The sequence below is a fragment of the Bubalus kerabau genome, chromosome 16, assembly GCF_029407905.1.
Source record: "Bubalus kerabau isolate K-KA32 ecotype Philippines breed swamp buffalo chromosome 16, PCC_UOA_SB_1v2, whole genome shotgun sequence".
Classification (NCBI taxonomy): Eukaryota; Metazoa; Chordata; class Mammalia; order Artiodactyla; family Bovidae; genus Bubalus; species Bubalus kerabau.
The window spans coordinates 24,486,296-24,511,831 of NC_073639.1; the positions used below are offsets into that span (position 1 = coordinate 24,486,296).

Consider the following 25,536-nt stretch of genomic DNA (forward strand, 5'->3'; position numbering starts at 1 on the left):
TTTGCATCTTCTTCGGCCTTGCTTTCGCCCTGCATGCTATTACGTCTTCCATATACATGTCTTCTCTTTAAGAGTATGGCCTTTAGATTCAGCCCCATCAGGTCAATTCCTGGATCTACACTCTATAAATTTTGGCATTTTTGACAGGTTGTATAGCCGGTGTGACCCTAAGTTTATTCATCTGTAGTAAGTGGAAATAAAACCTGCACCACAATACATCTGATAAAATGAAATGGAATAATGCAAGTTTCACACCTTGTATATAGCAGCAAGCTGAATACCTTGGACAGACTTGCCTTTATCCCTTCTTTGTCCATTTTCTCTAATCATGAGATTTTTTGTAGCGATTCCCTGGTGGCTCAGACAGTAAAGCGTCTGCCTGCAATGCAGGAGACCCAGGTTTGACCCTGGGTTGGGAAGATCCCCTGGAAAAAGAATGGCAACCCACTCCAGTACTCTTGCTTAGAAAATTCCATGGATGGAGGAGCCTGGTGGGCTACAGTCCATGGGGTCACAAAGAGTTGGTCATGACTGAGCAACTTCATGATGGGATTTTAACTATGCCTTTAATGAAGACAATTCTCAAAAGCATATTTCTAGCTTCATATGTTAAATTGCATATTTTTTACTCTTCAAAGGCAAAGCAAATAACATATCCCAAATCATAAGTTTTACAAGCAAAACCATGACAACAGCATTTCCTCCTTTAAATCTTCTAGTATCTTATTTTTCTCATGATATTTTTTTCAGTTTTACTTTAATCTTTTTCCAGATATAGACTGTGTAAATCATAATCCAAGCCCAGGTCATTTTTAATCAGCTGTTGTTCAGTCTCTAAATCGTGTCTAGCTTTTTGTGACCCCAAGGACTCCTTCAGGCTCCTCTCTCTATGGGATTTACCAGGCAAGAACACTGAAGTGGGTTGCCATTTCCTTCTCCAGGGTATCTTCCCGACCCCAGGATTGAACCCACATCTGCTGCATTGGCAGGCAGATCTTTACCACTGAGCCATCAGACATAATTATTAATCCAATGACTACTATCATGCCAGATTGGCACCATGGAGATGTCTTGACAGAAGAAGCTATATAAAACCTAGCAAATTTATTTATTAATTATAGTTACCAATTAAAACTAAAATGTAGATATGAAGATGGATTTTGGCAGTTATCAATATGTTAATTATAGTCACAAGATGACCACTGAAAATACCTTTGACTATTCTAGAGTAATACACTCAAGGGGGAAAAAGGAACATTGTACATTTTGACTGCCATTCATTGTTTACATGGGTTTGTTGTGTTTGTTTCTTTTCATGAAAAAGAGTCACCCCATTGATATAACCACATAATTTTAAGACAGACCATATCTAATTTTTTACCAGTCAAATGTTTCAGGAGAAATAATGCTTTTTTTCTCTTTATTCTTATAATGTCCTATCTAGAATTACCATTTATTTCCTAGAATATTCATTTTCTATTCATAATATATAATTCCTTCATTATGAGCTTACCATTCACTATCAGTATGTTTCATATTTATCAGCCCTTACACTGCCATTCATAAAAACTAAAAAAATTGCACTTTCACTTAAAGAACCTAGAAAGCAGCACACAATCAATATTTCTTGTATTTATGGTAAATGTTATGTTACTTCTAATTATACATACAAAGTCAAACAAATTTGGATGCGACATAATGCTTCTCAAGTCTATATTCCATAAAATAATCATCATAATATTTTCTGATCTCTCTTCATTTTGGATAGTTTTTCTGGCATGGAAAGATCATTGATTTCATATATACTAAAGAAAGAAACTCTATACATAGATAAACTTTCAGTTCAGTTCAGTTCAGTCGCTCAGTCATGTCCGACTCTTTGTGACCCTGTGGACTGCAGCCTACCAGGCTCCTCCATCCATGGGATTTTCCAGGCAAGAGTACTGGAGTGGGTTGCCATTTCCTTCTCCAGGGGATCCTCCTGACCCAGGGATCGAACTCAGGTCTCCTGCATTGCAGGCAGACGCTCTACCATCTGAGCCATAGATTATTAAATAAAGGAGTATTTATTTTAAATAGAAAAATCTTATTTACAATGTGCTTAAATGTGGTTTAAATGTGCTTCAAATAACTAAAGTATTTTTTGTTTATTAAGCCAAACAAAAGAGGTTTCACTTAACAAACTTTATATGCATTGCTAACATTATAAACTTTAATATATCTAATATTATATATTGAAATCAACTCTAATCGCTGATTTAGGTGTAAAAGATAAAAGATTTATTTTTACAAAAACTTTGCTTCTTTCTAAAAGCAACTCATAAAATTTTCTGATTAAAACACAAAATGTGTGGGAAAAAAAAACCTATATTAATTTTTAAAGTGAAAGTTGCTCAGTGGTGTCCATCTCTTTGTAAACTCTCCAGGCCAGAATACTGGAGTGGGTAGCCATTCCCTTCTCCAAGGGATCTTCCCAAGCCAGGGATCGAACCCGGGTCTCCCACATTGCAGGCGTATTCTTTACTAGTTGAGCCACCAGGGAATCCCAACCATACTGGAGAAGGTAGCCTATCCCTTCTCCAGGGGATCTTCCCAACCCAGGAATCGAACTGGGATCTCCTGTATTGCAGGCAGATTCTTTACCAGCTGAGCTACCAGGGAAGCCAACATAATTTTGAAAGTGAAACTGAAAGTCATTCAGTCGTGTCTTTGAGACTCTTTGAGACCCCATGGACTGTCGATGGAATTCTCCAGGCCAGAATACTGGAATGCGTAGCCTTTCCCTTCTCCAGGGGACCTTCCCAACCCAGGGATCAAACCCAGGTCTCCCACACTGCAGGTGGATTCTTTACCAGCTGAGCCACAATGGAAGCCCAAGAAGACTGGAGTGGGTAGCCTATCACTTCTCCAAGGTATCTTCCCGAGCCAGGAATCTAACCGGGGTCTCTCACATTGCGGGTGGATTCTTTACCAACTGAGCTATCAGGAGGACCTAAATTTATGTCAGTATGAAATCAGAATTACAATGAGAAAAATATTCCTTAACAGTTAAACATTTTTCATTGGCTGAATTAAAAATGGAATTCATATAATGTTCTAACTGGTTTTATTAAGCACAATAATTTTGTATTTATTGTTTAAAATGTCAAGTCAGTTTCCACTAGATACATTCCCTAATCCTTAATGCTTATTGTGCTTAAAAATTGGATTTGCTTCAGAGTTTCTGGATCCTTATTTTACAAGAGATATGGTTAAGTAAACTATATCTGCCTGAAGTATAGAACATATCAGTAGGGAATAAAACTAGTATCTAGGCACACACAATGTTAATAAAAGTAATTAATTAGAATTTGATTGTCAAAGAAGTAATTAATTAAGTGTAAAATACTGGCTTTAATTTTGTAAAAAATAAAATGTTTCCTGTTTCTATTGGGAAAAACAAAACTAACAAAACTAACAAATGGGCGATATGCTAGGTATTTTTCTTTTGCTTAAAGAAGCAAAAACTACAGGTATGAATTAAATTTCTGAAATGATAATTAAGTCATAAAGCTGACTCCTCTCAAAACTGTATAGAATGTTACCCAATCATAATATATAATGATAATGAAAATCAGTCTTCAAAATTAACATTTACATAAATATCTATTTCAAAGATGGTAATATCAATGATAATACCATTGGCTTTATCTATATGTGACAATTTAGATAAACATGAGATGTATGGCTTACAATAGGATAATAGCTTTCTGAAATAATTTCTTGATTTTGATAAACTGTGGGGTCCACAGGGGCATGAAGTCTTCATTTTCATTTTATGGTTATAGCTCTAACTTTCAGCAGTGTCCAAACCAAAATGACACTCAATAAATATATGTTAAATGAATGTATGAATGAATTTGAAAATGATGCTTCATTTATTTGACTTTGTTAATTAAGTATTTTAGCAACATGTACATTACATGAACCCCCAATTATTATACTAAGACATTAGTTTAAAAAGAGATCAATAACTACCTCAAATAACACTTAAAAAGGAAATGTGATTCAAAACTTCTAAGTTCAAGTCTGTATGGGTCCAGACTCAGGAAACAAAGAATCCTTCCTGAAGATATATAATTAAAGAGTTTGGAGAGAAGCTCTAACCTTGCATGGAATTAAATTCCACAAAATTATAGCTGTTCAGTTATAGCTGCTTTCACAGGCTCTCCAGAAGGAACTCACATTTTGTTCCATGAACATTTAGACCTAATTTTAAGATGTCAGTTTGGTTGTTCCCCCTCCCAATTTAAGGTAACAACTGAAAACTCGGGACATATTTCTTCAGTTGTATTTTTTTTAATTTGTAATCAGCATTTTCTTTGTTGGACAAAGGCCCAGTTTCTTGACTACTAGATTAGTATGAAAAATGGGGAATTATTAGCTTATGTTGATTGTTTAAGCCCAAACAATACCCAGGTTAAAAAAAATTCCAAGTAACAATAAAAAGTTAATTTAATAAAGGTTCGAGCCAGTTTGGAGAAGGCAATGGCACCCCACTCCAGTACTCTTGCCTGGAAAATCCCATGCATGGAGGAGCCTAGTAGGCTGCAGTCCGTGGGGTCGCTAAGAGTCAGACACGACTGAATGACTTCACTTTTACTTTTCCCTTTCATGCATTGGAGAAGGAAATGGCAACCCACTCCAGTATTCTTGCCTGGAGAATCCCAGGGACAGGGGAATCTGGTGGGCTGCCGTCTGCGGGGTCGCACAGAGTCGGACATGACTGAAGTGACTTAGCAGCAGCAGCAGCAAGAACCAAGTTAGAAGATCACAGGGAAAGGCATTTTGTCTTTCAATTAAAAAAAAAAAAAAAAGCTATTGTTAACAACATTTTGTGGTATCATCTCTGCATGCCTGGCAGAACACTGACAAGCCCTAGGACATCCTCGAAGTCAGTTTATGCCTCAGCCAGATCTGATAGCCTCTTATTTTTCCTAAGTGAAAATACAAATTGTAACTATAAATAATTGCTTTTAAAATAAACATGCCTAAATCTACTCCATCAAAGCACAGCTGTTCTTTAAAATGGATAACTTGGGAAAGGGTATATTTATTCTATTACCAAAAAATTTGGAAAACCTTCTTTCATTGTTTTTCCTTAAAAATATGTGAGTCATGCAAAAACAAAAATCAATCTTAGAAATATTAATAGCACAGACTATTTGGGGGCTAAAAACAGCACAGCCCAATTCCATCACTTACATTTTTCATGAGTTTGGGTTCCAAATAAGATCCATCTTTTTTCTCAAATGAAATACAAATTTAAAGTATAAAAGTCCAACACTACTGGATGACTCAATAAAATATACCACAAACTATAAAGCTACTTCCCAAGAGTCTTTCCAGAATGCCTAATAAAATGGGACTCTCACTGGATTGGGCCTATAAACTCTAGAGTGACTACTAGGAACAGGCTTAGAAATCAGCCATCCCTATTTTTTCAATTGCACTTTATAAATTATCAGTGTACATTAAATGTTAGAATTCCTTACTTTCTTCTTGTGTTAAAATACATGCATGCCAAGTCCCTTCAGTCATGTCCGACTCTTTGCAACCCCACAGACTGTAGCCCACCAGGCTCCTCTGTCCATGGGATTTTCCAGGCAAGAATACTTGAACGGGTTGCCATGTGCTCCTCCAGGGGATCTTCCTCCCCCAGGGATCGAACACAAGTCTCTTATGTCTAATCTGCATTGGCAGACAGGGTCTTTATCACTAGTGCCACCTGGGAAGTCCGTTAAAATGCATAATACAGAGATAACAATGTGGTACCCTTAGAAATAATTTTAATTTATGACTCCCTACGCATCTATATCTGAAATGTTTACATATTTAAATACAAGTCAGTAAACAAATGCCTGGCTCTTCACTGTGCCCACATGATTAATCAGAAGCACAGACTTGGGATGACTAAATGGGTCTTAACTGGGGCTTGTGTCAGGGTCTCTGACAATATTTTGTACCACATACACAAATATTAAAATGGTCTTTATAAGGAGTCATGACACTGATAATAATTTCTACTATTAATAATATTTTAGTTTAAAAAAACACCAAAGCCTCATCAAGGGAGTTAAAAAAGGGATGCTTTATGTGGAAATGGCCAAGGAATCACATATAGAAGAATTATAGCAATAAAAAATTAAAGATTATCTTCAGTGAAAATAAAATAATGCATTTTCTTCTTGCTCAAATACAGCTTTAAATTGGAAGTCAAAATTGTTGTAAATGTATGAAACATTCCAGGCAATTTTCTTCAAATATGAAAATCAATTAAGTAGAGGAAATTATTGGTATGTAATTCATTTCCATTGCCAAACACATAAGCAAAACTTTTTCCTTTGTGAGTGTTTTCCAAATTTTGAAATGATTTTTTTGTATTTCCTGAAAGTAAACTCTAAATTGAAAAGGATAAGTGAGCTCAATATGTGCCATGTTGTTTCTTAAACACATTTGAGATTTCAGTTTACCTACTGAATGGCATGCAATCACATTTAAAATTTAACATTAATATATAAGAATAACTGGGTACCTAGAAAACATGGGTGCAATCAGTTCACTTATAGTATAAAACCCTATCATCTCACTACTGTAAATTCTCTATTTTTCTGTTATTCAGTGTTAGAGAAGCATAAAATCAATCACATGTATTATGAATCACATCAGTTGAGTCACTCAGTCATGTCTGACTCTTTGCGACCCCATGGACTTCAGCATGCCAGGCTTCCCTGTCCATCACCAACTCCCGGTGCTCAAACTCATGTCCGTTGAGTTGGTGATGCCAGCCAACCACCTCATCCTCTGTCATCCCTTTCTCCTCCTACCTTCCATCTTTCCCAGCATCAGGGTCTTTTCCAGTAACTCAGTTCTTCACAACAAGTGGCCAAAGTATTGGGGGTTCAGATTCAGCTCAGTCCTTCCAATGAATATTCAGGACTGATTTCCTTTAGGACTGACTGGTTTGAGCTCCTTGCTGTCCAAGGGATTCTCAAGAGTCTTCACCAACACCTCAGTTCAAAAGCATCAACTCTTTGGCACTCAGCTTTCTTTATGGTCCAACTCTCACATCCATACATGACCACTGGAAAAACCATAGCTTGGACTAGACAGACCTTAGTGGCAAAGTAATGTCTCTGCTTTCTAAAATGTGGATGTTCATTCTTGCTGTCTTCTGTTTGACCACTTTCAATTTACCTTCATTCATGGACCTAACATTTCAGGTTTTTGTGTAATACTGTTCTTTACAGCATTGGACTTTACTTTCATCACCAGTCACATTCACAACTGGACATTGTTTTCACTTTGGCTCAGACTCTTCATTCTTTCTGGAGCTATTTCTCCACTTTTCTCTCATAGCATATTGGGCAACTACCAATCTGGGGATTTCATCTTTCAGTGTCATAATTTTTTGCCTTTTAATACCATTCATGGGGTTCTCAAGGCAAGAATACTGGTGGTTTGCCATTCCCTTCTCCAGTGGACCATGTTTTGTCAGAGTCTCCACCATGACTCATCCATCTTGGGTGGCCCTCCATGGAATGGCTCATAGTTTCATTGAGTTAGACAAGGCTGTGATCCATGTGATCAGTCTGGTTAGTTTTCTGTAATAATGGTTTTTATTCTGTCTGCCATCTGATGGATAAAGATAAGAGGCTTGTGGAAGCTTCCCGATGGGAGGGATTGGTTATGGGGAATCTGGGTCTTGCTCTAATGGGTATAACCCATAACAAATATTAATTGAGCACCTACTGTGTATAGGTCCCATACAGGATACAAAGATATAGTTCACGACTCAAGTATTAGAATATCTATAGTTGGTGACCAATACATAAACATGGAGTCTGTTAGGTTCTTATTGGCAATACAGGCTTCCAAAAGTATTTGAAAATATAAATTTCAAACAGCATCATTAGAGCATTTATAAGGATATCAAGTAAATGAGAGAATACTATAAACTGAAAAGCCTTTAAAATATTTTTTCCTGTTCTAAACATTAGCTGGTAAAACACTATTTTTAAATGATGCATTCCAGTTAGAAACTTATCATTTGTAGGCTTTACTGCAAATTCAGTGCATTTATTGACTAACTGAGTGAAGAAAGGTTAAGTAAGGAAAAAAATAGACAATATAGATGCAACTTGGCCCTTGACAACATAGGCAATGTGTCATTTTATATAGCTTAAACCTAATCATTGTTGCAAAAGAAAAATTTCAGAGTTGTCATGGCATTAAAGTGACTTTCATAAGCATTAGAGCATTGAAACATATTAAAGAACAGAAGATTTATGTCTTTTTATTCAATGCTTAAGAAAAATCAGGCAAATGTTTTTGCTCCTGTTTATAATGCCAATTATCCTAAGCACTTGGTTTAATTTGTTCTCTTCCTGATTAAATCTAGACATACATAAAGATTGGATGAGAATGCATGTTCCTATTAAATGGTGCTTGAGGATGAGCAGAAATGATATATGGGATTCTTTTCATTAAGCTGATATATGCTTATTGAAAAACATAAATATTATGTATTATGGCCAAAGGATTAAAAGTTATGCATAGTATATTTACCTATTATGTGAAATGCATGAGCAATTTAGTAAAGCACACATACGGAGGCTGTTATCATATTAAAGTCTGAGTTGTTCAGAGCAGAACCCCAATTTGATATGGGCGTATCTAGTAGGTTGGGTCAGCACAATGATAACTCTGAGACTTCAAAGTAAATCTGATCAACAGATTTAATGTTCCCTTTGTGATTATTTAGATTTTTAATGTGAGAATAAAAGAACAGGCCTTTGTTTGTTTTATAAAATTTATACAATGGGATCACAAAAAAAAGGAGTAAAATCATGTTCCTGGCAAACAAATACTGACTATGAAAGTATTTTGGTTTCTAGTGCTAATGAACTTCATCTCATTAAGTAGCTGTGCTTAGTCACTCAGTCACATTCGACTCTTTGCAACCCCATGGGCTGTAGTCCGCCAGGCTCCTCTGTTCATGGGGATTCTCCAGGCAAGATTATTGTAGTGGCTTGCCATGTTCTTCTCCAGGGGATCTTCCCAACCCTGGGACTGAACCCAGGTCTTCCACATTGCAGGCAGATTCTATATTGTCTGAGCTACCAGGGAAGCCTTTATTAAGCAGAAAAGCCCAGTAAGAATACAACCTCTTCTTCCAATGGATAGACTTAAAAGTATTTTAGCCACAGAGAAGAAACACCTTATTTCTTATAAAAGACCTAAAGGTATGCTTTTGATCCACAGATGGAGGATAGCACTATATGAAGTCGGAGAGCATGGGTCAGCTGGTATGACCCCTATTAACTGAACTGCCTCTGAGTATTTGTATGACAGACTGACCCAGCTAGACCAGTGACTCTCAACTGGGGGTGAGTTTGCTCCCTCCAGGGGACACTGGAAATATCTGCAGCCATTTGATTGTCATTATTGGGGTGGGGGAGAAGGGCCATGCAACTGGTGTCTAGTGAATAGAGAAACCAGGGATGCCGCTAAGGATTCTACCATGCATAAAACAGTCCCTCACAACAAAAAAGTATCTGGCTCAAAATGTCAACAGTGCCAAGAGAGAGGAACTTTGAGCTGATCCAGTATTTTTGCCTTGTTGACAGCTGCGGTTGGGGTCCCACCTACTGATAAAAGTATGGTCCAAGAAAAGTCTAATTGTATCCAGCACTAGCCAACCCTCACCCATCCTCAGTAACATGGTGGAGAAATTAGAGGTGGGATAAATGAGTAAATGCAAATGCTTCTTTGTGAAGCTAACTTATTCTCTATTTTAAAGACTTTTTGGCAAGAATGCTCAGTTAACTCATGGGAGTGTATTCAGGTACCAGGGTTACCTGAATTCAGGTACCTGTATTCAGGTAACAGAGTTAATATGTTCTCCCCACCCATAAATCAAATGTTGACTTAGGGTTCCTTCAGAAGAAGCAAAGAAGAGTTGAGATCCTCGATAGTGGAGAAAGGAACAGGTAGGCTCAGGAGATCTGGGAAAAGTGAAAAGAGAGTAATTCATAAACTATGAAGGGCTACTCATTTTTATTTTCAGCTGTGTCAAATTACTTATGTGTTTAATGCTGTGTTATAATTCAAGTCTGTTCTAGTTATTATTCTACACATTAGATATTTATTCTTTTCCATGTTCTTCCAGAGACATAAGAAGTGTGAAAAGGTCATTTAAACAGATGTGTTTAAAGACAAAGATGTTGAGCAATGAGCAATGATAAAGATGGTTACTACAATCTTGTCCACTTCCATGACAGACTGTAGTGAAGTGAAATGAACTGAAGTGAACTTGCTCAGTCATGTCCGACTCTTTGCGACCCCATGAACAGTAGCCTACCAGGCTCCGCCGTCTATGGGATTTTCCAGGCAAGAATACTGGAGTGGGCTGCCATTTCCTTCTCCAGGGGATCTTCCCAACTCAGGGATCGAACCCGGGTCTCCTGCATTGAAGACAGACACTTTACCGTCTGAGCCACCAGGGAAGCCCTCATGAAAGACTATTTCTCTTTTAATCAAAGTAAAGAGAAGAGCGTCTGGCAGGTAGCAAGAGCTCAGTAAACTTTGGTTACATGAATAAACGGTTCATCATCCAAAGCACAAACTCTCCCTTAATGCATTAATACCCTTCCTTTCTTTTATCCAGCTGTTTTCAAGCCCAGACCTTTCTTTCCTCACAGCTTTTAACACATTCTTTTCTTCCTGTATCTTCTGAATGTGACTCTGAGAGAGACACATTCATCCTTGCCTTGGTTTATTGATTGTTTCTCAAATCTTTAATATTAACATCCTTTTGACCACCTTGCTGCCAAATTACTCCTTTTAAATATACCTCTTTGCATACTTTCTACTACTTTTAAAAAGTTCTCTGTTATCTAAAGTGAAACTTTTATCTTTTTAGGTTACAACTGTTGTTTTATCAATTTGATTTCACTAATTAGCTTGCAATTCTACAGTTTATTAAACTATTATATATATTTTTAAAAATCACTATTTGGCAAAAATAGGGAAGAAGGTTAGTATGGTATAGAGTAGGACTGTCAGTCAGAGAAGGCAATGGCACCCCATTCCAGTACTCCTGCATGGAAAATCCCATGGATGGAGGAGCCTGGTAGGCTGCAGTCCATGGGATTGCTAAGGGTCAGACAGGACTGAGTGACTTCACTTTCACTTTTCACTTTCATGCATTGGAGAAGGAAATGGCAACCCACTCCAGTGTTCTTGCCTGGAGAATCCCAGGGATGGGGGAGCCTGGTGGGCTGCCGTCTATGGGGTCGCACAGAGTCGGACAGAGAAGGGACTTAGCAGCAGCAGGACTGTCAGTAGCTAGGAATTAAGAGACTTTAAGTGATAATCTAGGTTTTAATATTAAATAGTGTGAATTTTGATAAACCTCTGAGAATTTGACAAACCTCTGAGATGATATCTGAGCAATGTTTCAGTTAGACAGTGACTTATGTCACTGAAACTTAGAGGGAGGAAAGATATTATCTGATATTCAGATTCTAGAAAAATATACATTTTGCTCAATAGTTTCATGAAGGAAAATAATTATGAAGACAGTAAAATTTGGAAATTCAGGGCCAATTTGTTACCTTAGTTACAAATAAGTCTTACAGAATATTATATTATTAGTAGTATTAACAATACTATATTATTATAGAAAATATTATTAATAGGAGGATGAAAATAAGTATTTTGCCACTGTTAAGTGGAAATCATTCTTTCAGTAAAAAAGAGCTTAAAAATGAAATGTTTTTTCCCTACTCTTATTGCCTTCAATCAGTCCAGATGCCTTTTAGCAGTCAAGCAACTGATTATCACTATTACTGTGTTTGAATCATCAAGGCCTCAAAATGAACTGCTTGAGAAAAATCGTTTTAAAGAAATACATACATATACACTGGCATCAGTCTTTAGTCTCTTCTTTCTAGTGGCATTGCTTTCAAGTCAAGTTGGCTTGTGTCCAAAAGAAAATAAACAAACAAAAAAATCAACAGTTAAACAGCTGGTACCAATTATCCTAACTTCAGTGGGACTCCACATTCAAGTGTCAAGAAGGAAACTGGGTCTATGATACAATGGATTTGTTACTTTGTAACTTGACCATGATGTTGACACTCACTTTGCCCATTGCCTTCTATTTAATCTCCAGAATCATATACCTAAACTCCCACAGTAAGCAAGTGCTGTTATTTTGTGTGCCTTTATAAACTGATTAAATTACTGGAGTAAAAAAAAAATAGAAAACTGGATATAAAAGTTTGAACAAGTATTTATCTGATGTCATATTTTGATACTAGCTCAGGGATATGGAATTCTAGAAGAGAAAAATACTGTGATAATGAACATAATGATATGTATGTAACATTTTTTCTAGTATCAACGATTGTTAAAAATATAGTTCTTCTCAAGTTTGCTTATGGAAGTTGTGTTACATTATTGATTTGTTTAAAAATATTTGTCTTCCAAAGACATACAATGACATTTTGTAACATATTCTCATATTTATACTTCATGTTTTAAATTTTATAAAGTTGCCTCATTTTTTTAAGAAGCTTAGATTCTAACTCTAGCAGTCTGGGGTGCTATTCTCTAGAACCAGGAAGTAAATGTTGGCAATAGTAAATAGGATTTGGACAAGAAAAATTCCAGTTCATAATTTTAGTCCCTAAGAAGTGCAAGTTCTAAATTTGGCAAGATATACTGGTTTTAATATGTTCTACTCTGAAACAGAAACTCTCTTGAAAGTTTACTTTAGGAAAAAGAAATCCATTGCTCTCCATCAAGACAAGCATCTCACAAATCACAAAGAGGATTTTGTAACTAAGCAACGAAGGTCAGTGAGACTGTGACCAAGGTGTGGAGAACCAGCTGAACACACACACACTCCAAGAAAAGTGTGGACCTGCACTTCAAGGGAAGAAAATCAACACTGTATTTTGAAGCACTCCTTTTTAAAACCTATAATTCCATTGTACTACGCAGGTGTACACTGAAAAACAGCTGATAAATCTGCTCTAGATCCACATTTTGAATAATACAATTATAGTTTACTCAAAAGATTTTCCATTGTAAATATACCCTGATCAGCCAAGAAACTGGAAAACAAACATCAACAAAACCTTTACATTGGCATTTGTCTAACTAGATGATTTCACTTGAATAGTACCTGATTACTTGATTTTCCTAGGCAAAGCTGTATGCTCATAAAGAAAAGATAAGATTTGCTGAGTCCTTCAGTGGAGACTGTTAAAATGGATGAAAAGCTTTCATGAGTTCTCATAAACTTTCCCAAGTAACTGTAATTGATATTTGTTTTTTATATTGATATAAAGCATAGCATATTGATCAATACTACACAATTATGGTACCTATCAGAATTCTAGAAGGTGACAAATATTACACTGATGGCAGAGTTGTTAGTTTGAGAAGCTCAAAACTGTCCTGGGTCTGAAGCTCCAAATAATTGTGTCAGAAATTGTACTGAATATTGCAATCATTTGCACTGTTAGTTTTACAAGTGCCTCACTGGGTAAGCAACAATGCAAAGAACTTTAAAGTTTGCATGTAACTTCAACCTTCAGCTGGGTGGATTTGGTAGGCAACTTGGATACATTTGGTTTTATTCTGTTTGCCTACTTTACATCCTTATTTTTTTCAAAAACCAAGTTCATATATGTGAAAAGAGACTGCTGTTGCCTAAAGTGTTCACCACATGCTCAGAGACGCTATTAAGTTATCCTGGTTGCATTGAATTATCACTTAGTTCTATGACACCATATTTCAATTCCATAAATCTAAACTCAATAATGAAATTCCTGATGCCATTTTAGCAATACACATCTTGCCTAAGAAACATAGTACAGATTGGTCAAAGAAATGAAAAGAATGTGGAATGTATTCATGGAATCAAAATTCCAAATTGTTTTCACATATTGTACAGGAAATGTGCAGGAAAGGCACAGATATGCATTTTCTTTATGATACATTCACCTCCTCTAACTCTTCTACCTACTTCTATTTTTGCCTATTGCACATCTAACTTGGCTTCAATGAGGCCATAATTAAGTGTAATCTTGTTGTTGGCTTTAAAAGAAACCTTACATCACAGTAATGTGGCATTCACTGGGCCTTAGTGTTATCATCTCAGCACAGATGCATGACCTGAAACTACTATGGGATATTGAGAAAATATATCTGTGTGCCTGTAAGTTTACAGGTGAATGCATAAGCTGCTTGGTTCAGCAGTATTTTCTGAACTTGTAACCTTTCCCTCTTCGCTGACCTACAGGAGGGAGGAGGACTTTATAATAGCAAGGACTCTAGATACATTTGAGAATTTATGCCCCAGTGGGGAGAACAGTAGGGAAGTAAGACTCAGGCACAGGGTAACTGACTGCATCAGAAGAATATCAGGCACCACATTAAAGTTCATTTACACACTATATTTTCAGTCAGATTGTTTTTAATGCATAAGACAGTCCTGTAGAGAAAGCTGGATATGGAATAAAAACCATATATAGACATATATATATATATTTATAAACTGATTTAGTCTTGCACTTGCATTTTAAAGGTCTACTTCTTTATTTGTAAAACCAAAACTTTAAAATATTATATTGTTTATACATTCTAAAAATATAAATCATCTAGTTAATGTTTTCTTAGAAATCAAATTTAAATGGAAATAAAGAATGAATTAGAATTTTCAAAGAAATGATTCATAAGCCAAAACATCAAAAACATTATTAAAAGAATAAGAGTTCCCCTAATATATTCACTACATATACCTATATATCCTTTAGTAATAGAAGTAAATTTCTTTAAAAATATTTTATTCAAATGTCATCCTTTGGACTGGAAAAATGCTAAATATTATTTTAGATAATCATGAGTTGAAAAAGATTACCATTTACCAACATAATTTTTTTTAATGTGAATAGGTAAATATATCATCTTCAAATATGCCTATAATATGTACTAGGCCTTTTATCTCCCCATAAAAATGAATGTGTTTCAAAACAGATTTGCCATAAGGTTTTCATATATGACCAATTTTCACAATAAATGACATATGTGAGCCAGATGGAATTAACAAAAAAATCCCTTTACTTCCTGTGTTGCTCAAGAGAAAAATAATACTGATCATTTTGACCTCAAAACAACCACAATTTCATTGTCTGAAGATTACAGAATTTTTCACATTTGCTCCCAGAACAAAATGATTTCTACATTAACAGCTTTTTCAATAGGTTTTATCTTGTTAAAGGATTAATACTTAAAAAAAAAAAAACTACCTATTGAAAGCTAGAAATTTTCCATACTAACATGATAATAAACTATCTGGGCTTCTACAAACCTAGTTGCCTCACCGCTTTTTCACTATAATACTGGTAAATAGCATACAGATAAAGCAAATATTAACTCAAACTTTAAATTTAAGTACAGATATATTCATTTAGTAGTTAAAAAGTTTTATAATTTATTCTCCAGAATATCTAAAATCATGTAAATCTTACACAAGAAAAACAAAACATAGCAACCCTCAAATTTCAGTTCATTTGGTAAAATAACTTTCCGTGTAAATAATTTGACTTATACATTTAGTATTTCAGTTTGTCTGTCTTGTTGTCCAGGCATAAACAAAGAAAACTGACAGTTAATATAAGAATGCATCTACTGTTACAGAAGAGAACAACAGTGAAGGACAGGAAGACAGAGATTTTGTAATAATAAAGAAGAAACATTTAAAAATTCCTTACATTTGTAAATGAAGAAAATACATGAAAAAACAAATTTTATGGGTTATGGGGTTCTTTGAATGTGTCTTTATGTTTAGCACTTTATGCATAATGTTGAATATTTGCAAGTCACCATTTCCCATAGACTGGAGTCTACTAAGGTAGGAATAATGGTCATTCATTTATGCATTCCAAGTATTTAACAGACCTTTTGAAAGCAATAAAAATTTGGTAAATGAATGAAATCCTTCCATCAGTTTCATCAATAGCCACCTGTCAATATTCAGTTCAGTTCAGTTCAGTCACTCAGTTGTGTCCGACTCTTTGCGACCCCATGAATTGCAGCACGCCAGGTCTCCCTGTCCATCACCAACTCCCGGAGTTTACCCAAACTCACGTCCATCGAGTCGGTGATGCCATCCAGCCATCTCATCTCTGTCGTCCCCTTCTCCTCCTGCCCCCAATCCCTCCCAGCATCAGAGTCTTTTCCAATGAGTCAACTCTTCGTATGAGGTGGCCAAAGTATTGGAGTTTCAGCTTTAGCATCAGTCCTTCTAAAGAAAACCCAGGACTGATCTCCTTTAGAATGGACTGGTTGGATCTCCTTGCAGTCCAAGGGACTCTCAAGATATTACTATGTGCTATTATTGAAAAATTAAAGAATAAATTTTAAATAACAGAATGAATAATTCTTTGTCAAAAATATATTTAGTTGACATTTGTCTTAACTAATCTTTTAGTTCTCAAAACAATAAGGAATTATTATTAAATGTTTTATATTCACTTATTAACAAAATTACAATGGAATTGGTCTGGCTTCCCCATAATACTTCAATATTTTATTTATATACATGTTATTATTTTTTTTTTTTAGTTTTCTGAATGTTGAGTTTTTGTTTTTTAATTTTATTTTATTTTTAAACTTTACAAATTGTATTAGTTTTGCCAAATATCAAAATGAATCCACCACAGGTATACATGTGTTCCCCATCCTGAACCCTCCTCCCTCCTCCCTCCCCATACCATCCCTCTGGGTCGTCCCAGTGCACCAGCCCCAAGCATCCAGTATCATGCATCGAACCTGGACTGGCAACTCATTTCATACATGATATTATACATGTTTCAATGCCATTCTCCCAAATCTTCCCACCCTCTCCCTCTCCAACAGAGTCCATAAGACTGTTCTATACATCAGTGTCTCTTTTGCTGTCTCATACACAGGGCTATTGTTACCATCTTTCTAAATTCCATATATATGCGTTAGTATACTATATTGGTGCTTTTCTTTCTGGCTTACTTCACTCTGTATAATAGGCTCCAGTTTCATCCACCTCATTAGAACTGATTCAAATGTATTCTTTTTAATGGCTGAGTAATACTCCATTGTGTATATGTACCACTGCTTTCTTATCCATTCATCTGCTGATGGACATCTAGGTTGCTTCCATGTCCTGGCTATTATAAACAGTGCTGCGATGAACATTGGGGTACACGTGTCTCTTTCCCTTCTGGTTTCCTCAGTGTGTATGCCCAGCAGTAGGATTGCTGGATCATAAGGCAGTTCTATTTCCAGTTTTTTAAGGAATCTCCACACTGTTCTCCATAGTGGCTGTACTAGTTTGCATTCCCACCAACAGTGTAAGAGGGTTCCCTTTTCTCCACACCCTCTCCAGCATTTATTGCTTGTAGACTTTTGGATTGCAGCCATTCTGACTGGTATGAAATGGTACCTCATAGTGGTTTTGATTTGCATTTCTCTGATAATGAGTGATGTTGAGCATCTTTTCATGTGTTTGTTAGCCATCTGTATGTCTTCTTTGGAGAAATGTCTATTTAGTTCTTTGGCCCATTTTTTGATTGGGTCATTTATTTTTCTGGAGTTGAGCTGTAGGAGTTGCTTGTATATTTTTGAGATTAGTTGTTTGTCAGTTGCTTCATTTGCTATTATTTTCTCCCATTCTGAAGGCTGCCTTTTCACCTTGCTAATAGTTTCCTTTGATGTGCAGAAGCTTTTAGGTTTAATTAGGTCCCATTTGTTTATTTTTGCTTTTATTTCCAATATTCTGGGAGGTGGGTCATAGAGGATCCTGCTGTGATGTATGTCAGAGACTGTTTTGCCTATGTTCTCCTCTAGGAGTTTTATAGTTTCTGGTCTTACGTTTAGATTAACTGAAGACTTTGTCAATAAATTATTAATGATATCAATATCTGAGCAAAGACTATCTTTGGGGTGAAGAAGAAATATGGGGGCTATATAATCAATTATATTGAAGACTCTACAGAAATAAAATGGCATATTGCTAAAACAATCATTTGGGCATAATATTGAAATAAAGTAAATGTTTGATTTGAAAGATAGAAATTTCTGTATTATTAAAAGGAAAACTGTTACTGTCTTAACTGAGAACTTAAGTCATTTTTTATTTTGTAAACAATATAAAATTAATGAGACAGAATTTCAGAGGTCTTGTATAAACACCTATTACTGACCATCATCATAAATTCCAAGCAGTCTCAATTTGTGCAATAGTGTATATACAGTTGTGTGTGTGTGTGTGGTAACATGTAAGTATATATGTATGTATGTGTCCATCACCTATCATCTATGTATTTATCTATCTATCCATTTATCATCTGTATATTCATCTTAATAGTATTAACAGCCATAGCTATACACTGCTTTTCTTCATATGGATGGACTTAAGATTACAGAAACTCTAAGCAACTTAATATCTGACATGAGATATCAAACTTTGAATATTTTTAATTAACTTATTACTTTTTTCTCATTGATTTCATAGAGAAAAAATATTGTTCCAACGATGCATGATACACTGGTTAAATTTTTCAAAAAAAATTATAAGTAATTATGTCTAAACACATATACATATACAACAAGAGCATATTATCACCACTAGACAAAAACAAAAAGCAATAAAAGAAAAGAAATTGCTTATATCTAGAAATGTAGCCATATCAGTGTGAATTCAAAATCATGTTTTTCAGATCTATGCTATCCTGATTAATAATGGTTAAGCAAACAAACAAACTAACAAAATGCATTGTGGAATTAAAATATGTATGTTGGAGTTAAAAGTTAGCAATATGCATCCATAGGACAGTATTATTTTTAATTGTTACAGGATACCTTGAGCACAAAATATATGTGTAAATTAAATTGAAAAACAATCTATGGTTCCACAGTTAGAAGGACAGGCACTAGGTGGCCTTGAAATTTGAAAAATTCCTTCAAATCAGTTGTTATAAGCTGTTATAAACAGTTGTTATAAAACCTGTCCTGGAATCACTGCCAGTCTTTTATTTTCAAAGTATAATCCCTATTTTTCATATAACAGATTTTCCAACACCTAGCCATAAACAAAGACCATCCACACAGCATCAATCTACAGAGGCTGCGATATTTTGACTGCTTGTCTTTTTTTTCCCCTTAAACTACTTTTTGTGTTGGTTTGGTTTTTCAATAGAGTTCTATGGTATTCTGGCAAAACAGCAATGACCCACTCTCTGACTCATACAGTATGATTGTTTCCAGAAGTGTAGAGACATGATTTCATTTCCTCTGTCTTTTTTTTTTTTTCTTCTTCTTACTTTCTTTCTTTTGTTACAACTATATAGTGGGGTGAGTTTGGGATGCATATGATACTCCTTACAAAGAAATTGAAAAAAAAATCAGCACATGCTGGGGAATAGGGAAGACAATTATAGATAATAATGTGTCGTTTTCTATCTGCTTTAAAAGTTATTGATCCAACTCACCATGTAGTGGTCCTGAGAGTATACTAAATATTGGTACTGATGGATTTTAACAAATTTCCTTATCCCCAAGTTACCTCCAATCTTCAAAGAAGGATGTGATAAGTCTATACATTTACACAATTTTTTCATACCATATTAAAGCATTTGTAGCATTATTTCTCAATTATTCAATTTTCCAGTATAGGTTCCCAGGATTTTAAATATAGACATATGGCAATTTCAAATATGAAGAGTTCATACTTGAACAGTCAGAACAGTGCAACAATTTACCTTTCTTCAAAAATCTGAACAGAAATGAGTAATATATTTAAATAGCCATATGGTTTATGTTTCTTCAAATTAGTCTCGGCAATGTCCACATTAAGCACTATTTTGCTAATCCCACATTTAACTTGAAAAGTGCTTTGCACAGTTAGAAATTTATTTTTATGTTGAATACTTATTTCAGACTAATTCAAGTCTATTTTAATAAATTTTTTTCTTCCTTCGTACTTCTCTCAACTCAGACACATCCTACATCATTGTGAGACTAGATGGAGTATAGGTCATATCAACATAGTCTCTGACTCACAAATAACAAGAGTTTTCAGTTGCACATCAGAGAATAAGAACAACCTTCTGTCCTCTCACACATCTCCTCCATCTCCAGCAGACTCCAGCAAATACCTTTCTCTATTCAACGTACATGACCTGTTTTTCATATCTGAACTTTTTCAATCATGCTATTCATTCTTTTGAAACGTATTTCTTTTCTTCTCACATATCAGTCTTGAAATTCTGCCCATCACTGAAGACTGTTCTCAAATACCCCACCACATGGAGTCTGTTTTTGACACTCATAAACCTTAGAGGTGCATTTTGTTCTGATCAGTCCTCCAGCATTTTGCTCATGTCTTGCAAATGGCACTAATCACATACAAGGCTTAGTGTGCTCATTTAGCAAAGTTAAAAATGAAAATGTATTTCCTTCCCCATCCTTCTTAAACGTTAATTTTGGAGAGCAAAGACTGAGACTTGTTCATCTTTGTAAGTAATACCACATAAACACAAGCTCAGTACCAGGATCACTCCAGGTGGTACTTGGTTGGTTTATGAAAACAGCCTACGAAATTCATGCTCCTTCAAATGACATAGCTTTAAACAGATAAAGGGGAAGAAGGTAATATAACACTGCCACCAGAGGGTTGTCTGATATATTTGTTTCTTGAGAGGAAACAAAATTTTCTACCATCACACCACTGCTGCTGCTGCTAAGTCGCTTCAGTTGTGTCTGACTCTGTGCGACCCCATAGACGGCAGCCCATCAGGTTCCCCCATCCCTGGGATTCTCCAGGCAAGAATACTGGAGTGGGTTGCCATTTCCTTCTCCAATGCATGAAAGTGAAAAGTGAAAGTGAAGTTGCTCAGTCGTGTCCGACTCTTAGCGACCCCATGGACTGCAGCCTACCAGGCTCCTCCATCCATGAGATTTTCCAGGCAAGAGTACTGGAGTGGGGTGCCATTGCCTTCTCCAACTAGACTTGCCTATTCTTTTCTATACCTTTATTTACAATGTATCTATATGACATTATCCTTAGGTTACTTCTGTGGTGATTATTCACTGACTAATCTGTTTGTTTTTTTTTTAAAGCAAACCTCTATTCCCAATGACATTTATTACCATTGAGCTTCTTAGTTTGAGCATTTAGGTGTTTGGAAGAAGATACAATGTCACACTCATGTAGATAACATCCCTACATTGTGTCAAATGTATAAACTTTAACCACAGATCTCTTCACATATCTGGCCAATTTAACAATCTCCTTAAACAACACTTTACAACATGAAACAATGTGTGCTAAGAAAATATTTTGTACTGAACATCGCAACAAGTCAATTTTCCTACTAAAGACCGCTGCAAGTTAATTTAAAACACACGTTTCTGTATGTAAGATGACATTTCTTAAACAGACTAAAATTTAAAGAAAGAATGCAAAAATCTGTTTCACTAGAAATTGTCAGAAAACATATTTGATCATAGGTTAAATTGATAATTATTGAATATTTGTTACCTGCTGATTATTGTGCCATAGATAATGTGTCAAACAAAACAATGTTCCTACCCTTGTGCATAGCATATTTTTAGTGAATTTAAAGAGAGAATTTTTTTTTAAGTAAATGCTTGCAGAATTTGTAGCAACAAACTATAACACATGCTGTGGAATACAGCAAGCTAAGACAGTATAAAAGAGAATAAGCTAGAGTCTAGAGGGAATGGGAAAACATTATAAGAAAATAATGCTTAAGTTCAGAGTTGAAATACAAGGAATTACTTGGGTAAAAGGGATAAATGCCCCACACCAGCCAAGTGAACAAAAAAAGAATCTTAAATGTACAAATATCATCCAGCCTTGTCTGTAATTATAGGGAAAGAAAAAACTAGCAGTTCAATAAAGGATGACTGATTAAGCAAGTTATGGTACAAATAGCTCATGAAATATTATTAAGTTATTAAAATGACTGTGAAATTTATATGATCCCATGAATATCTTATGTTGAGTCAATAATGACAAATTACACATATGATCATAACTTTATAAATATATATTAAAAAAAGTCCGTGGGGTCACAAAGAGCACACACACACACAGAAATCAACTTATGAAGATACCACTTTATAGTTTCCCCTCAGTTTCTCTATACCATTGATCTCTTGCAACACTGCTGCAGCAGGTTTCATTTTCTTTCTGCACACTAAACGTATCCTCTTCTGTCTGAGCACAGTTAGATCATGTTTCCTTCACTCTGTTGTGGATCCATGAGTTATAACTACATAAGCATGGCAGTGCAAGAGGAAGGAACGGGTGGCCTTTCCAGGTCACCCACACACATTTCCACATGCTCCTTGTTTAGTTCAGTTTCTCAAAGAAGTAGGCGTCAACATAGGATTGGGCACATAAAAGATTTATTGGGAAAAAGCCTGTGAGAAAAAAATAACTAAGAAACATGTGTGTGGAAAAGCCTTCAGTCTCTTTTCCAAATCTGAGCTCTATGGGAGGACAGAAAGGAAAGGAAAGTTGCGTGGAAAACATCTTAAAAGTATATTTAAATTCTGGGAAAGTTCCAAATTTCTTTTCCCCTTGGCTCATACCCTGGCAGCTCTTTGGTGGCTTAGCTGGTGATACTTCCACAGACTTTCATTCTTGAGGAGTCTGAGTCCTTGGCAATCATACTTTTCTCAAGCCAAGGCATTTGCACCTGTCTACTGATGGTTACAATTCCCTAGGGGAACCCAAATGGATCACCTGAGTTACAAATTCCTCCCTATGCCTATAGTTCAGAATCATCTCTACCTCTAATCATGTTTAATTAGAGCTGCCAGTATGGTGAGACCTGGAGAAGGAAAAGGCAACTCTTCCAGCATTCCTGCCAGAATAATCTCATGGACAGAGAAGCCTGGCAGGCTACAGTCATGGCATCACAAAGAGTCGTACACGACGTACCGACTGAACAACAACAGTGACACACGTTTGTTGCCTGCTGGTTCCTTAATGTAAGGACATAAAATGTTCCACAGCTCATATTTCAACAGAACCTTTATTGTTTGTCCTGACGAAAGGGCACCCCGTTTCGTCTAAGGGGTGACTAAAACCTCTAACTCTGCAAAGACTAGAGTTGTAGAAACTTGAACCGCAAAACGCTTCAGTGGGTTTTTGGAATGATGGTGTAGGAGTGAGAGCTCTTCAGAGAAACAGAACCAACAGGATGTGAGCATATACCAGAGGGGATTCTCAGGAGGCTCGGGGGTCAAGAATCCGCCTGTCAGGTCAGGAGACACAACGGACGCGGGTTTGATCCCTGAGTCAGGAAGATCCCTGGAACAGAAAATGGCAACCTACTCCAGTATTCTTGCCTAGAAAATTCCATGGACAGAAGAGACTGGAAGGCTACGGTCCACGGGGTGGCAAAGAGTCAGACATGACTGAGCACTGCACAGAGGTACAGAGATTTATTTTAAGGAACTGGCTCACCTGATAGTGGAGGCTTGGTGAGTCCAAATTCTGATGAGGTAAGCTAGCAGGCGGGAGGCCCCGGGGAGAGGTGACTTTTGAATCCCAAGGTAGTTTGCTGCAGAATGCCTTCTTGTTCTCAGAGGTCAGTTTTTGTACTTAAGACCTTCAGCTGATTTAATGCGGTCCATCCACCTTATGGAGTTAATGGAGGGTAATCTACTTTACTTAAAGTCCATGAATTTAAATGTTAATCTCATCGATAGACCTCGTGTGAGGAGTCGGCGTCCCTCCAGATCACCGCCTGACAGCCATGGCTCCAGCCGCCCTCCTCCAGGAGGTAACCTGGTGCTGTACAACGCCTGGGGCGCCCCAGGGCTGGAGGAGCTGCCGCGCCGCTCGCGGGCAGGCTTGGGCCTGAGCGCGTGCGGCCCCGGGGAGTCCGAGGGCGGCGGGCGGGGTGGCCGTGCGGCGCTTGCCTCAAGCCTCTCACTACTGCGCCTGCGCGGTGTGCACCAGGGCTGGAAGCCGGGCTGCCTGGGACTCAGTGCTGAGCAGCACCTCTGCAACTTTGTGTTCTGTTCCTTGTAGGTGCGTGGCAACCTCAGTTACTCTGGAGCTGAAAATTGGTTCAAGTATGAGAACTGAGCAAGTGATAATTACTGTCTATTGGGACAACTTCCCTCAGCGTCCTGTTCCTTCCTTCTTGCCTTTTTCTTATTGTAAAATTTGACAAAGTGTGTGTATGTGTTTTTGACTAATAAGGTATGTGTGTGTGTGTGTGTGTGTGTGTGTGTGTGCGCGCGCGCGCGCGCATACGCGCGCTCACTCAGTGTCTGACTCTTGCGACCTCCTGGACTGTAGCCTGCCAGGCTCCTCTGTCTTCAGGATTCTCCAGGCGAGAAGACTGGAGTGAGTTGCCTTTCCTATTCCAGGATATCTTCCTGATCCGTGGATCCAACCCTTCTCTTGTGTCTCCTGTATTGGCCAGCGGATTCTTTACCACTGCCCAACCTGGGAAGCCCCTAACATTAGATAGATAGAAGCCTCGTTAGATACTAGTCTGTTTGCCCATAGGATTCCCTGGTGGGTCATCGGTAAAGAATCTGCCTGAAATACAGGAGACACAGTTGATGATGGTTTGATCCCTGGGTGGGAAAAATTCCCTGGAGAAGGGCATGATAACCCACTCAGTATTCTTGCCTGGAGAATCCCATGGATAGAGGAGCCTGATGGGCTATGGTCCATGCGGCAACAAAGAGTCAGACAGGACTGAAGTAATTGTGTATAGCTACTTGACATTATTGAGGCCACTCTCTATGAGTTACCTCTAAACGCCCTGCCAGTCAACTTTTTGTCTTCTCTTCCATCCTTGATGTTTATATGGTAATTTTGGTCTCTTGATTTCCAGCAGTGAAGTACTGCCATCAGACCTCTATTACTTCATGGCACATCATTATTATGAATGTTAAAGAGCCAGCTCCATGACTGCAGAGAAGGGCCTGAACTGAACTTTTTTTTTTTTTTTAAACTTTACAAAATTGTATTAGTTTTGCCAAATATCAAAATGAATCCGCCACAGGTTTTTGTATGACATCTGTTCTCCTCTCACCAGCACATTTCTGATGGTCTTGAAACCATATCTTTTGGAATTTGGCATAGAGCATAACCTGGTGATTTTTTTGGCCTCGCACTATTAACCACTCCACCACACCCTCTTTACCTGGTTCCTTTATTCCTTCCTCTACTGTAATTCACGGCAGCTTAAGCCTTTACAGTTTTCCCAGCGTTGGTTAGAGCCCTTTTCTTAGGTCTGTCATAGTCAGTCTAGCAGTGGGTAGAATGTCCCATTCCCTGGGATCCTTGCTAGGGCGATAAATCTATGTAACCCTAGAATGTTTCCTGATGTCAATGAAATATTGCTTATCTAGTCATGTAGATAAGCATTATAGATAAGATTTTGT

The 25,536-nt window shown here is 36.9% G+C and overlaps 1 long non-coding RNA gene across 1 annotated transcript in view; it reads right to left on the reverse strand.

The window, feature by feature from the left end:
* Positions 1-23,923, reverse strand: part of LOC129629856 (uncharacterized) — a 125,984-nt gene extending 102,061 nt beyond the window's left edge. Inside the window, exon 1 of the long non-coding RNA XR_008703351.1 lies at positions 23,594-23,923. This is a non-coding gene — a long non-coding RNA (uncharacterized LOC129629856). The remainder of the gene's footprint in view (positions 1-23,593) is intronic.
* Positions 23,924-25,536: the final 1,613 nt, after the last annotated feature.